Genomic DNA, 16,425 nt, shown 5'->3' on the forward strand with positions numbered 1-16,425 from the left:
GGCAATGCCACTTGACCTTAGGCAAGTTATTTGCCTCTCTGTGCTTCAGTTTTCTCATTTGTGAAATGGGGATATTAATAACAATAATCCCTCATGGGATTCTTGAGAAGGTTAGAGTAAGTTTTAAAAAAATTGCTTAGAACAGTGCACACAGTAAGAGCCATCTGTATAATTGTTAGTTAATATGACCCAACAGTGGTGTGACAGTGGTCTTTAGAGACTGTCACCAGATTCTGTAGCTCCTCACTTCTTTCTCTTATATCTACCCATACTCTTCCTTTCTCGCCGCCCTCCTCACCTCCTCTCCAGGCTCCTTGTTTTCTACTCTGCAGGAGCTGGCATGATCATTTCAAACTGCAGACCTGATGGCCTCACTCTTCTGCTCAAGACCTTCAATGGCTCCTATTGTTCTTAGAATAAAATTCTTACTCACAAGGGCAAGACCTTGTCTTGTTCATCACAGTTTCTCCTGCTCCCAGCCCATGGTCAATCCCATAGTAAGTGCTCAATAAATGTTGCACAGATGAATGACTGAATGGATGGATGAATACTTGCTGGGAGAAAGTGGTAGAAGAAAGGAGTCTTTGAGTCACATTCAGGCTGGAGCCCAGAACCTTTTTGGGCTCTGTTGGAATTTTTGGGAGGCCCAGGGAAGATCAGGAGGGTTAACAGGGTGACTGTGGGGGAGCTGGTGGGGACCGAGTGGAGTAATTTGAGTGATGTGTCGGTTGCCATACTTGCTGAGGGGTGGGGAGTGATGGACCAGCCCTCTAAACTCATTTGGCTTCCCTCTCCCTCCTCTCTTGAATACTTGTTTAGGGTCTCCTGGGTGCCTGGTATTATGCTCTGTGCTTTTCCATATATTATCTCATTATCTTAATAGCACTGTGAGAGAGGTATTGTTATCCCCATTTTATATGAGAAAACTGAGGCTCAGAGAGGGCCCCTTACTTGCCCAGAGTCACACAGCCAAGAAGCAGGGCCAGGACTCAAATGCAGGACTTCCTTCTAGGGCCTGTGGATTGCTGGCATGTGAGAAGTGACTGGGGGGTGCCATCCCGGTGAACACTGATCCAAACTGCCTTGCAGGGGAAGGCCCTAGAGGAGTAGACCCTTCGATGACACTCAAGTCACTGAGGCTGCAGCATGTTTGACTCTCCTTAGCTGTGCTGCTGCACTCAAGGAGCTCTCTGGGTGCTCATATTCTAGAGAGGTAGTGGGGTGACTTCCCGGTAGGTGGGTGGAGAGGTGCTCCAGAGCCTCCTCTTTGTGGAAAGTGGAAAAAGTATTGGATTGCAGAGTCAAAGGCTCCTATGCCTATGAGGCTTTTGCCTTTACCACTTACGGGCTGTGGGAACTTGGATAAGACACAACTCCCTGTGCCTCAGTTTCTCCGTCTGTGAAATAGGGACAGAAAGAATTTTTTTGCAGATTTGTTGGGAAGTTTAAATGAGAAGCACCTGAAGGTGCTTACAACTGCTATGGTGTAAGTGTTCGAAGGGTTTTGTACAATCACAGGAGGTGGACAGTGCAGGCCTCCGCTGTCAGTCCTGGCTACGGTGATGTGGGGCCCCAAGAACCTCAGATTTATAACATGTTGAAGTGGAAGCTGTCCTTTCTTTTGCTGGTTCCTGACCACCATGGCTGCAAAGCAGCACCGAAGGTTCATAAACTATTCTCCATGTTTCCCCAAATCAACACAGAATGGTTCATTTGCCCGTAAATCAAACAGAAGATTTCTTTGCTTTTGGCTGGAATTACACGCTCTCAGGACGGAACTACTCTCATGCTGAACAGAAGTTGACTGGCAGTCCATGCAGCTCTGATTAATATAAAAAACAGAGGCTGGGAGGGGGCAGTGACTGGCCCCACGAGGGCAGCAGGTCAGGGAGGCCTCAGAGGACTTTGAGCTCTGGGTGCAGGGCAGGAAGTCAGGAACCCCCGGGAGGACCCCGGGGGCAAGATTGTGAAGGGGAAGCCTGGGGCAAGAGTGCTAGGGGTGGGGGCCAGCTGTCAAGGAACCGTGGGCAAACAATGGCCTCATTAAGGCGAGGGTGCGGGTGGGGAGGAGCTGGGCATGGCCACAGCTCACACGGGTGAGGAAGTAGTCGACCGATCCTCTTCTCCTCCACCCCAGCCAATGCAGCAATTGTCCTCTGCTTGGGGGAGCTGGGGCCTGGGCCTGGGAACAGCTGGACGCTTGCCCTTGGGGCCACTGAGGTGGTCCTGGCCTCCTTGCCTGGCCCAGAATGGCTCTTCTGTGCTGGCTGCCGAGAGTGCAGGCCCCAGTAGGGGCTACCTGGTCCTTGTTCTTGCAGCTGGCCGCTCAGGGTGTGGGTGCTCACACAAGACTCTCTGAAAAGGGGCCCCCACTTCCCTTCTGCCCTCTTCTGGGAAACCTGGTTCCTGTTTAGGTTAGTCTCCAACACCTGGGCTCAGCCCACTTCCTGTTGCTCTCCTGTTTTCAACTCTACCAGCTGCTCTGTGGCTCGTTGCTGGCTCCCCTGCAAAGCCAGAGAGTTGAGTTAGAAATACTTCTCAACTGGGTGGATAGTGGTCCCCCACCTGGGGAGGGCATGGGCTTGGTTGTCAGGGCCAATGGGGCTGCTATTGGCACTTAGTGGGCAGGGGCCAGGGCTGCGAAATCCCTGCAATGACCAGCACAGCCCTGCATGACCAAGAATTGTCCTGCCCCAGTGCTGGTAGAGCCCCTGTCGAGAAGCATGCTTTTCACCACTGTTGTTTTTAAAGTAGAGCCATCCTGTTTTCAGATGATTGTGACATGTGGGAACGCAACAGATAAAACGGATGGAAGGGGGCACGTGTGGTTAGGGCTGGCACAGGGCCCAGAGCCCCACCCACCGAGCACTCCCTCCCCCAGCAGCGGCCCCTGTCCAGTGGGAACTCTCCCTAGGCCCTCATCCAGCTGTTCTGGGTGTTCTGGTTAGTCAGACCTCTGTTCTGATTGGTGGGTGTCTATTCTGATTGATCAGACATCTGCTGAAATTGGTCAGTATCTGTGCTGTACCAGTTGTTACTCCAACTGGTTCAGAGGGGTTCCAATTCAACACATGCTGCTCCCAGGAGATTTTGATGCAAGAGACTTCGGACCAAGACGAGAAATGCTGGCTTCTCTGTCTCCCTCCTCCCTCCCCCCCACCCCCACTGGTCGCAGCCTCTCTCCAGGGCCCTGCTAGTGCGCATCCTTCATGGTGAAATGGGAACTCTTCCCTTCTGGAGGCTCCACACAATTTGGAATTTCCTCCTGTGCCTTATTCCCTGTCTGGTGTGGTTAGTTGGGGTCATCTTTTCCGCCCCGGTACCCAGTATAGGATCTGATTAATAACTGTGTTAGCAGCCCTTCGTGTGTCCAGGCCCTGTGCTGAGTCCTTTACCATCTCATTTAGCCCTCCTGACAGTGCTGTGAGGTAGGTCTTACTACTGTCATCCCCCTTTACAGGTGCACATCAGAGGTGACTGAGTCCCTGGCCCAAGGTCGCCCAAGGTCACACAGTGGGGAGTCTCCCAGGTCGATCGACTCCACCACACACACGCTGAGTGCAGGGACGGCAGCCAGCCCTTGCTTCTGTTAGGGTTTTCATAATCACCCTTCAGAAAGTCTGGCAAGATGCTCATATTAGTGTTATTATTAATGAAGACTTGAGTCTTAAGACTTCTCAGAGGTTTGTGCTTAAGGAGAGATCCCTACGGGGACAGTAGCTGAGAACTGCTGGGGTCCTGATGAAGATAACTCATCTTCATGGGGTGTTTGGGAGTCCCACCTGTTATCTTGATTCATCCTTACAACAACTGAGGGAGGCATGCATGAGCAGTCCCCATTTTACAGGTGAGGAGACTGAGGCTCAGAGAGGTTAAGCTTACTTATTCTCCCAGGCAGAAAATGATGGAGCAGGAATTGAACAGAGCTCTGATTCTCCTGAGATTCTATGCTTTCCACATGCCCCACGAATCCAGATGGTGCCCAAGTCAGGAAAACTAAAAAGTCCAGCCCACCCTGGAGGGCTCTGAAGACAGCTCAGGGTCTGCTGGAGACAAAGAGGTCTGTGCCCTGTTGACCTAGTTCTGTGGCGAGGCAGCTTGGGGTCAGGGAAAGGTGCATTCTTTCCCCTCGGCTCACATTACCCAGCCTCTGGCTTCCTGGAATTTTTGTTAAAATTCCAAATCACTTGGCAATAAGTTCTCTTCCCCACAGTTTTTGCAGACAAGAACTGAGCACCCTTCAACTTCCAGACCACATGCTTTCACACTCTTTCCTGCTAAACTGGTGCCAGCCCTGTTAGGAGAAAGTGGACCTGATAGGAAACCAAAAGTCAGGGTGTGGGCAGGAGGGTGAGACAGCCAGAGAGGAGCTTGGTGACAACTTCCATCTCTGAGGGAGGCAGACAGAGCTTGGAACTGATGCCTAGAGACCCAGCGTAAGCCCTGGCCTGCCACTTCCTGGGCCACGTTGGGGTTGCCCTTCCCCTCTCTGGGTCCCAATTTCCCCATCTCTTAAAGGAAAATAATAATGCCGTCCTGGTGAGAGGATCGAGTGAGATAATGCAGGTGAAGAGGTTTTATCACTGTAATTATTTGGCTACCTTAAGGTCAAGTTGGTTTGGCAGTGTTGTTAGTAGAGTCTCTGCCGTGATGGAGATGTTCCTTATCTGTGCTCCCTGACTCAGTAGTCATTAGCCACATGCGGCTACTGAGCACTCGAAATGTGGCTAGTGTTACTGAGGAACTGAATTTTTAATTTGATGTTGTTTTAGAAACGTGAAATTCATGTAACATGAAACTAACCATGTTAAAGTGAACACCTCAGTGGCATTTGATACATTCATGATATCATGCAACTATCACTTCTACCTAGTTTTAAACATTTTTGTCACTCCCAAAAGAAACCCTGTACACATTAAGCAGTTTCTCCCTGTTTCCCCTTCTCCCCCAGCCCCTGGCAACTACCACGATACTTTTTGTCTCTATGGATTTGCCTGTTTTGGACATTTCATGTAAATGGAATCACACAGTATGTGACCTTTTGTGTCTGGCTTCTTTCACTTAACATGTTTTTGAGGTTCATCCATGTTGTAGCATGTATCAATATTGCATTCCTTTTTAATGGCTAAAAAATATTCATTTTATTTAATTTTAATTGATTTAAGTTTAAATAGCCACATGTGGCTGGTGGCTACTGTACCAGACAACCAGGAACCTCTGGTGTCCTTCCGGGTGAGTGAGGTAACAGGAGGTGCCTGCTGGTACTTGAGGGGCTCCCGTGGGAGAGTCGAAGGAGCTGGAGAATGAAAAGACGAGAAGGGTGTCCCTGGTTCCCCAAAGGAGCCCAAAGCTTTGGCCAATGAGTGACATACATCTGCTGCGTTTAGAGGCCTTACTAAGGCCCAGCACTGGGCCACGTGCGTTACATATGTCGACTCACTCAATCTCATAGCAGCCTCTCGTTGTAGATCTGTCCTGCCATCGTCCCTGTCTTACAAAGTGGGAGACTGAGGCTCAGAGTGATGAAGTAGCTTGCTCAAGGTCACACAGCTGGCAAGTGGGAAGAGATGGGTCTGTGAACCTGGGTCTGGTCACTTCCCAAGGCCCACGATCTTCACCACTCGGCTACACAGTCTTTTAAGCTTGATCTCAAAGCTGCCCAGTGAAGGCACATCAAGGACCCAGCTGTATACACACAACTGCACACCTAGAGGCAGGGTTTTCTAGCTCCATCTCATGCCAGCCTTTCCGAGCGAAGAATTGCCTGGGACCTGGGGGCCTCTCTGAGGGTCAGGAAGGGGTGACTGATGGGACACCTTGGAGCAGGATTAGGGAGCAGCCTCCATCAACTCCCCATTGTTTGCCAATGAGTAACCTGGCCTGTTGGGGCTCCCGGTGCCCTCCGTAGGCCTATTAATTGATCTGGGAAGGAGACTCTGTTAATTGCCGACCCAGAGTAAACAGGGCTGGATAAACAGGGCTGATAGCAGATAGCTTTCCTTGGCTGTGCTGCCCTTTGCCCTTTGGGAAGAGGCAAAGGAGAGCAAAGGGGAAGGAGTGGTCTTAGGAGCGTCTTTGGAGTGGGGGAGGGAAGATGGCTTCTTCGGGCCCCAAGGAGTCAATCTGTATGTCCTTCTGGAAATAAAGTCCTCTGCTGGGCTCCTTGTTAAAGGGATGGGAGGTGGGGACCAGCAAGACTCTCACATCCATGTCTCTTCATCCCTCCCTTTGTCCGTCCGTCCGTCCATCCATCCATCCATCCATCTCTTCATCCCTTCCTTTCAACATCCTTCCATCCTTCCTTTTGTCCATTCTGCCCTTTTATCCATCCATTCATTTTTCTTTCCTCCCTCTCTCATTTAACCCATCTATTCTTCTCTTATTCTATTTATTCATCTGAAAGACCCCCCTCCCTTTTTCCCACCCTCCTTTCACCTCTCTCCCACAATATTCCTCATTCACCTTCATGTCTTTCTGTCCCCCCATATAGAGACCACATGTTTCTTGAGAACGCTAGAGAAGAAAATGATGGGAGTCCTCTGGCCCTTCCAGTGTGGACCAGGCCCAGCCGTGGGGACCCAGCCCGGCTGTGGGGTTCTGAGTCTGGGCCCCTGCACGGCTTTGGCGCAGTTAGACGCCTGTCCTCAGAGGGACTCACTGTGCCTGACGGAAAAACAAAGCTTCATTTCTTCAGCCTAGAGGTCACTCCTAACAATAGGAGTGACTACACATGGGAAAGAGACATAACCTGGGACTGTCCTGGGCAAAATGGAACGCTTGGTCACCCTTCCTGAGCCCTAGCCATGGGACGGCCTGTGACTCAGCCATCCTTCCTCTCCCAGAGCTGAGCCTGGGTTTAGGGATTGGTCCTGTGAGTAGAAACACATCAATGTCAGCCTCTTGGTCAGAGTTTGGTGTCTGACTCCCTATGGGATCCCAGAGCCCACACTCCAGTATGACATGGAATAGTCCCTAAAGGGCTTTCTGGAAGTTATCTCATCCTAACAACCCCGTGTAGAGGACACTGTAGAGATTATCACACCCCTTTTACAGATGGGAAAGTGAGGCTCAGAGTGTAAAGAGATTTGCTAAAGCCTCACAGCTGGGTAGACCCCCTAAACCCACTCTCAGGTTACTCAATAAAATAACTTAAAAGAAAAAAAAAATCAACTCTGCAATCCCACTTCCAAGCCCCAAACCTGATTACAGATGGGTTGCCCAAGGCTAGAATGGGGAGGTGACTTTCTAGTTACCCCATGGGCTGTTCAGGGGTCCTGCCTCTGGCTAGCAAGTTCAGTCCCAGGCGGACACTGGCCCCAGCACTCCAAGAACTGACAACAGCAACAGTAACAACGGCTGCCATCTATCAAGCCCCTGTTAAGTACCAGACTCTGTCCTGGGTGCTTTACATATTTGTGGTGGCTCAGTAGTTAGTTCAGGGTGGCAGCTAGAGAACAGACCCCTTTGCAACCCTCTCCTCCTGCTCTGCACCTTCCTGTGGAGCTCTCAGGTTGATCTGGGGGCCAGAATGTGTTCTCTCTGGGCCCTGCCACCACCCATTAATCCCTAACCGCTGCAGCTGGGAGATAAGATAGCACTAGCCCATTAATCAAGGCTGCCTGGCAGGGAGGGGTGGGGGTGGGCTGAGGCAAAACCACATCACAGGTGGAGATAAGCCCCCTCCTTCTGGCTCCTCAAGGGCTGGGGTAGTGGAGGTTGCTGCAAAGTTTGGCTGATTCCAGGTATCCAGACAGGGTGGGTGGAGCTTACATGGGGCACTGGGGCAGTCAATGTGCAGGGACAGACAGCATGCAAGATGGATTGAGAGGAGCCAGGAGACTGGGGTTCTGGCCTCAGTGCTTCCTCTGTGTTCTTAGACAAGTCACTGCACCTCTCTGGGCTTCTGTTTCTACATCTGAATAAATGGCGGCGGGGGAGGGAGAGTGGGGATTGGACTAGGTAACATGAAGGGTCCCTATATTTAAAGGTGCTCAGTGGCCAGCACAGGGGTTGGTGAGGGGTAGATCCCTCTCTCTCTGCAGAGAGAGGGGCAGAGGGTGTAAGAGGGCAGAGGCACTGCCTTGGCTAAGGGACAATGGTTGGATGGGATTTGTTCTGGTACCTGTCTTAGTCACCCTCTCAGGAGAGCAAGTGGGTGGTAGCAGTGGTGGGGTCTGGGGAGAGAGGAGGGGGAGTGTGCCCTTGAGTCACCGTGCACCTCAGGGGGCCCATGTAGCACACTGGTTAAGCACCTGGGTGCTGAAGTGGTGGTTTGATTCAGATCCCAGCTCTTCCACTCCCCTGTGTAATCCTGGGTGGGTTACTCAACCTCTGGCACCTCAGTTTCCCCATCTGTACAATAGGTGTGATAATAGTATCTACCTTGTGATTTGGGGAGATTTTGCTAGAAAGATAAACGTAAAGCACTTAGCTCCAAGTCTGACAGATGGTAGGTGCTCAGGAAATGTTAGTTATTATTATTATTTATTTCCCAGCCAGGTCCCCAGGGCTTGGACCCTCTTCAGTGCAGATTCTCTGTGACCACAGCTGTGGAGGAGATAGGGCAACTCAACCTCAAAGCAATCGCTGGCCCAGGGATGCTGTTCATAAAGTATATTAGTGATATTTTTATAACTAATAAACAACAAACTTAAAATGATCAACATTTGTTATCTTCAACAGTTTCTGTGGATCAGGAATTTAGGAGGAGCTTTGATGGGTGCCCTGACTCAGGGTATCTCATGTGGTTGCCATCAAGACATTGGCCAGGGCCACAGACCACCGAAGGCTGGGTTAGAACTGGAGGAGCTGATTTCAAGGCTAATGCATGGCTGTTGTCCGGAGGCCACGTGGCAGCTCGAGTGTCCTCACAACATGGCAGCTGGCTTCCCTGTGGTAAATGATCTGAGAGAGTGGGGACAGCAGAGGTGCGGTGCCTGGCGTTGCCCGCTCTCTGACGTGGCCCACTGTCACTTCTGCTCCCCTCTGTCCAGTAGAGGCAAGTCAGTGTGTCCAGCCCACGCTCAGGGGAGGGAGAAGTGTCAGAGAATTCTACAGTGGGCACATTCTAAAGCCACCAGCGACAATGACAGTGATCCTATGCCCCCCAGTGCTCTGTGGAGGCAACTTGACACATGCTATCTCTAATCCCCACCACGACCTTCCAAGTCAGGAATTATGTTTCTTTTCTGGGTGAGAGTACAGTGGTTCAGAGGGGTTACGTGCTTTGTGCAAGACCAGGGGTGCCCATAGTGCTGTCTGGTCCCAGGGCCTGTCTCTTCCACTGCACTGGGCCATTCCCTACCCCAGGCAACCCCAACTCCAGCCACACCCCAGCCAGCCTTGGCTTGGAAGCCACACAGGACAGGGTAAGGGGCTCCTTGGTCGCAGGAATAATGTTCGAGGTGCAGGGCACGAGAAGAGCAAGGCTTTCAAAGCCATGCTCACCTGGGTCCGGGTTCTCACTCCACCATTCCTTTGTGCCTCAGTTTCCTCATCCATACGCAGAGGCAACAGTATCCACCTGGCAGGACTGCGAAGAATCAGATGAGGTAGGTGTGGAGGAGGTGTGCGGTCCTGGCTGTTATTATCAGGGCTGGGCTGCTAGAGGGCTGCCCTCCTCTGAGTAATATGTTCTCTGGGTGGAAGCAGTGTCCCCACTTCCTGTCTGGGGACCCCAATCCAGGCCTTGCTCAGCAAAGATGGAGCATCCAAAGCACGTCCCAGCTTTGCCAGCCCTGTGGGTAGGGCTGAGGCCACTCGCTGTGGCAGGACTTGGCCAGGCTACCCATCCCCCCAAACTTTTCGCCCTGCCTTTTCCTGGACTTGGGGTCCTGGCTGGGAGCTCCCTGGAGCCCTCCCTCCTGCCTTCCCAGTAGCTCCAGCGTGGAGGAATCTGTATGCACTTGCCAGCTTCCGCCAGCAGAGGGAGCAGGTGCTGTGTCTGGGAACCTGAGAGGCTCCAAGTGAAGGTGCGGGCAGGCATGCTCTTGTCCCGGAAGCCCTCAGCCCAGACCTTCCTGGAGCGGGGTGATTTGGGGCAGAGTTGGCAAGGGTGGGGGCTGCATCCCAGACCTTCCCCCAAAAGACTAATCTCAACTCCTTAGAGCCCAGGAGATGGGGCCAAGGGAAAGGAAGAGAAAAGATGGAGTTTCCTTGGCTTGAGATCCTGTCCCAGGGGCAGGGACAGAAGTCATCATTTTTCCATTCAGCAAATGTCATTGAGTCCCTGCTGTGTGCCAGGTACACAGTAGCACTAGGAGTACATGGCACATGTGGCCTCTCATGGGGCTGAATTATAGAGGAGGCTGGGCAGAGAGGCAAGATGTATAAATGGAATAATTGCGAATGTGGTGTGAAGGCAATAACAGAGGGCTGAGACAGGCAAGAACTGGGGACCTGTATCTCCACTCGCTCACCTGGGAGGCCAGGTGGGATTGAGGTGGAGTGAGTCTGTGAGTCTGTGAGTGGGAACTGCCTCCTCCGTGATAACCTGCTCAGCCGTGGGCTCCTTTGTCACCAGAAATCATCACAAATCATCAGAAGGACCTGGCAATGACAGCAGGGAAGATGTTTAGTCCACCACACACCTGCTAGATCATCCATAGAGCAAACCCACTGAGGACCTGGGGTCGGACAGGCCTAGCTCCTAGCCTGGCTCAGTCACTCACCTACTGTGTGACCTTGGCTAAGAATCTTAAATCATCTGTTTTGGCATCAGCAAAGCGGTGATAAGGATTCCTTCATGGTGTAAAGACTGTGATGTGTTAATCCTGGCTCTGCCTCTTGCCTGCTGTGAGGCCTTGATCACGCATGTATTGGTTTTCTACTGCTGCTGTAACAAATGACCACAAATTTAGCGGTTTAAAACAACATATTTATTGCTTCACAGTTTCTGTGGGTCGGGAGTCCAGGCACTGGTTAGCTGGGTCCTCTGCTCAGAGTCTCACAAAGCTGAAATCAAGGTGTCAAGTTTGAGGCTTGGGGTCTTTCAGATCCCTGTGGTTTTGGCAGAATTAATTTCCTTGCAGCTGTAGGACTCATGGAGGCTGTATCTTCAAGGCCAGCTGGAGAGATCTCTCTGACATGTCACATTCTTTAAAAAGGCCCACCTGATTAGGTCAGGCCCACCCAGGATAATTTCTCTTTTTATTAGCTCAAAGTCGAGTATAACATTCCATTATGTTCACTGGTCCTGCCCAGTCTCTAGAAGAGAGGATTACGTAGGCTGTCACACCAGGGGATAGGAGTCTTGGAGGCCATCTTAGAATGATCAGTATGACAAAATTATTCTCACTAATAATCGTGTAATAATCAGTAAGAATTACTTTCATAATTTGTTATGAAAACAAACACAAAAGAAATGTCAATTTTAAAGATATGGTTTAAATTCAGAAAAATATGTTATGTATAAACAAAAGTTGTGCTTGCCAGACAAAAGCATTCCATTTCTCAGTTCACACTCTACATCAATTATCCATTTTAAACACAAAACAAACCTCCAAGTGGCCCCATAGAATGACAGAATGAAGAAACTCAAGTTCTGTTTTTTTCAGTTTGCTTTTATACTCAGTGGGCTATCATTTTTATTTTGAATTCGCTCTTTAATACAGAATGTGTAGTACCATAGGATGTAGGGACACAAACTGCACCTGAGCCAGCTTAAGTGATTCTGAACTGTTAGGAACTTGCCCTAGAAACATGAAGGTGGGAAGCAAGCAAGAAGCCCTTCAACTGGCAAATGGATAAACTGTGGTACAGCCATACAATGAAATATTATTCAGCAAGAAAGAGAAATGAATGAGCTATCAAGCTATAAAAGACATGGAGGAAATTTAAATGCATATTACTAAGGGAAAGACACCAATCTTAAAAGCCTCCATACTGTATAATTCCAATTATATGGTATTCTGGAAAAGGCAAAGCTATGGAGGCAGTAGAAAGATCACTGGATGCCAGAGGTTAGGGAAGAGGGAGGGATGAACAGGAGGAGCACAGAGGGCGTTTAAGACAGTGAAACTATTCTGTATGATGCTACAGTGGTGGGTGTACATCATTATGTATTTATCCAAACCCATAGAGTGTAACCAAAGAGTGGACCCTAATGTAAACTAAGGATTTTAGTTAATAGCAGTGTATCATATTGGTACAACTATTGTACCAATATTGGCACAACTGTACCAATTGTACCACACTAATGTAAGATGTTAATAATACGGAAAACTATGTGCACTCAATTTTTCTGTAAATCTAAGACTGCTCTAAAAAATGAGCTCTATTAATTAGAAAAATACCACATGTGTAGCTAAGCCTGCATGTGTCAAACTGAATTAGCTGTCATGTAGAATTCGATGCTTATTAAAGAATACATAATAAAAATTTTCTAATTGGAAATTAACATGTATTAAAGCCCTAAAGTAACTACAGCACTTGTTAAGAATTCAGACCAATGAAGGACTTTTCAAGGAAGGCGATTTTATCACTGATACAGTTTACCATCGCTGCTTGGTGATAAGAAAATGCAGACTGATTTTTGGTTTCTTTTACTGATGTTTTAAATTTTCTCCCAGCACACCCCATCCTGCCTGCACCTGACACGTCCACGTGCACTGTCCTGCTCTTGGCCCGCTGCTGCCAACGACCCAGGTACCCATCTTTCCGAAGCACATCACTGGACGCTGTGTTCCATTTCACACGACCTTGTTAACAGGCAGGAGAGGAACTGTTTTTCTCATGTCTTTTTAAAACTTTTTGTTTTTAATAGACTTTAGATCAGTTTTAGGTTCACAGCAAAACTGAGTGGAATGTACAGAGTTCCCATATGCCCCCTGCCTGCACACAGGCACTGCCTCCCCTCATCAAAGCCCCCAACCAGAGTGCTACATTTGTTGCGATCAGTGAATCTGCACCAACATATCACGATCACCCAGAGTCCATAGTTTTCATCAGGGCTCGCTCTTGGTGTTGTGTATTCAATGGGTTTTGACAAATGTGTAATGACATGTATCCACTGTTATAGTGTCATACAGACTAATTTCAGTGCCCTAAAAATCCTCTATGTTCCGCCTGTTCATCCCTCCCTCCCCCAACCCCTGGCAACCACTGATCTTTTTACCGTTTCCATAGTTTTGCCTTTTCCAGAATGTCATATAGTTGGAATCATACAAATGCAATCTTTTCACTTAGTAATATGCATTTAAATTTCCTCCATGTCTTTTCATGGCTTGAAAGCTCATTTCTTTTTTTTTTGCTGAATAATATCGCATTGTATGGGAGTACCACAGTTTATTTATCCTCCTGGGTCATTTTTTTAAAGAGCAATGAAGCATTTCTCCAGCTAGCTTTCTGTCATGTTGCATTGGACAGAGTCAGGTCACACGCTCTTTCCTGAGCCAGTCACTGGCAAGAGGAAAGACATTACTGTGAGTGACCAAGTGTTAGTCCCAGGGCAGGGGAGAGTCCAGCCTCCACTGAAGCTCCATCCACCTAATACATGAAGAAATTCTTGCCAGGGTTATCTAGCAAGGGCGGCAGGCTGGCCGGTGGCTCGCTTGGTTAGAGCACAGCCTTATAACACCAAGGTCATGGGTTTGGATCCTCGTACCAGCCAGCCGTGGGGGGAAAAAAAAAGTGAGGATAGAACAAGGAAATGGCTGTCGGGTGGGTAACCAGTGATGTTTGCTCCAGCAGCCACATTCTTTAAAAAATAATAAGTTTTATTTTTTCTGTTTGTAAAATAATGCTTTTTTAAAAATATGAAAATTAAAGTAAAATAAACAAAACTCACCTATAACCCCAACTTCTGGTAATTACTATTGTGAGCATTCTGTGGTATCTCTTTCTAGAACTTTTTCTCTAGTTAGTTGTAGTGATACATATAATGAGATATTAAGTCATGAGCCTTCCTCGTCCGGTACTGGCTGAGGCGTAAAGACAAGGACATCCCATGCAGAAGGAGCCGTGGGGCAGAGCACTGTGGCTGAGGACCGGCGAGACTGCTCCCCTGTGTCAAGGGTAAACTAGGAGGATCAGAGACGAGACTTGGGGGAATTTTGAGAGAATTTCTTGAAGAAACCTGTGCTGTGAGTTCCACCCCTTGGGCCGTTGGGGTGCCAACCCCAAAGAGAAAGAGGGTTTCACCTCAGCTCAAGCCTGTTAAGATGGTGTATTAGTCAGTTTTCTGTTGCTTATAATTCCTGAAACTGAGTAATTTGTATAGAAAAGAGGTTTATTTTTTACAGTTTTGGAGTCTGGGAAGCCTACGGTCTGGGGGCACATCCGGCAAAGGCTTTCTTCTTGGTGGGGAGTCTCTACAGAGTCCTGTGGCGGTGCAGGGTGTCACGTGGTGAGGAAGGGAAGAGCATTTTCACGTGCTCACTTGCTCTCCTTATAAGGCCACCAGTCCACAGCTGTGATAACCCATTACTCCATGAATGGGTTGATCCATTCATGAGCACACTGTCCTCACGCTCCAATCACCTCTTAAAGGACCCACCTCTCAACAGTGCCACACTGGGAATCAGGCTCCCACGTGAGCCTGGGAGGGACATTCATCCTATATCAGATGGGCCTCAAGGACACCACTTGGGGGAAACTGATAAGTGTCTCCTGGAGTTTGGGACGCCCAGGGATCCATGTCTGGCATGAATCCAAGGGGTCTGAGGTGAGGGGCTGTGGCTTTCAACTTGAGAAGGTGTAGCAAAGAGAGCCAGCAGAAAAGACCTGCTTTGGGAGCCACCTCCACTTCTATGGTGGTAAAGCAGAGGGTGCAGACATAGTCCCTGTGCTGCGTGTGAGTGCTATCCCCTGGGAGTTACTCTCTTGGCCCCGATCTGCCCCTCGCCATGAGCAGCAGTAGCAATGGGGTGTGTGGCCTCAGTGCTGGCTTTGCTGATGGCTCATCTCTCGCCCTGGGGAAGAACGTAACTTCCCCTTTTAGCTGAGTTTTTGAAATAGTTTATCTGCAACATGGGATTAAGAACCAGATTTCCTAAGGTTATCTCCTAAAATAATACTTGTGAAAATCCCCACCACGCTGCTTGACACATTTAGATGCTCAACAAATGTTTGATGAATATTAATCTGAACCAGTTACATGACTATAGCGATTTAGTTGCAAATACTAGAAAAGTCCCCAAGATACCAATACCTTCAAACAGAGTGTTTATTTCTCTCTCTCATGTAACAGGCACCTGAAGGCAGGAGTCCAGGGCTGGGATGGCGACTCCATCCTGCTGGTTCTCTTTTCTTAATGCATCGCCGTGGGCCGACATGCTGCTCCAGCTGCATCTGCATTCCGGGCAGCAGAAGGAGGAAGGACAGGAAGAGGGCGCACCTCTCCCACCCGAGGTGACTTGGTGGCAGTCCTGTGCAGTCAGTACACCTGCTTACTCTTATGGACTGGGGCCTGTGGACGGCTCACATGGAGCTGCCGGGAAGTGGGGAAATGGAGTATCTGTGCTGGGTGGCCCTGGGCTGTTTGTAGGGTCCTTTTTCTAAGGAAGACAAGGAAAAGGGAGAATGTAGGCCACTGGTAGTTTCTGTCACAGTGAACTTGACTGAATCACTTTTCCTCACTGGACTCCAATTCTTCATCTACAGAAATTGGTGGTGGTGGTAAGGCACTATTGGCATTTTGGGTGGCACAATTCTTCACTGTTCAGAACTGTCCTATGCCATGCAGGACATTCAGTCCCCCTGGACCCTGCCAATTGAATGCCAGCAGGCTCCCTAGGCATTGTGACCACCAAAACAAACCCACCCTTATCTACCTGCCCCCATGGGACAATACTACCCCTGTTGAGAAGCCTTGGACCAGACTATCCTAAAGTCCTTCTAACAGTGGTATTCCATGTTGTCATGCCTGGGTCTCAGTAATTTCATCTGTCAAATGGGCAAGGGAGGGGAGAGGATAGGAATGCAAATGTCTACTTCTTCAGTTCTCCTTGGTTTTGGGGGGAGTCAAGGTGGTTGGTCTCCAGTTGGTCAGAGAAGGAGAAAGGACAGAAGGAAGGAAGAGGCCAGGACAGAACTTTGCAAGGAATGGGAGGGAGTGGAGGCAGGAACCCAGAGCTCCTGGTTCCAACAGGGGCCCACTGCCCCTCCCTAGGCCCTTCACTGTGCCCCTGGTGTGACAGATGGAGGAGAGTCCCCTCCTGAGAGGCTGGCACGCTGGCCTTCATCTGTCATGATGCCCTCATTATGGCTCCCACGTCCATTGGCAGGACCTCATAAGTGGGGCCTGCCTGACCTTTGGGGCAGCAGATGCTAGTTCTGGCGGGGCTGATCAAAGGACCCCGGGACCAGGATGCTTCAGGACTGGGCTGTTGCCCTGGGGTGCTGCCCTCTCTCCTGCAGGCTCTCAGCCCCTTCCTGCCCTGGTCCCCACCAGGGGAGGGGACTAGGTGAGTCATGTTGTGCTCACCC

The sequence above is a fragment of the Cynocephalus volans genome, chromosome 7 (assembly GCF_027409185.1).
Source record: "Cynocephalus volans isolate mCynVol1 chromosome 7, mCynVol1.pri, whole genome shotgun sequence".
Classification (NCBI taxonomy): Eukaryota; Metazoa; Chordata; class Mammalia; order Dermoptera; family Cynocephalidae; genus Cynocephalus; species Cynocephalus volans.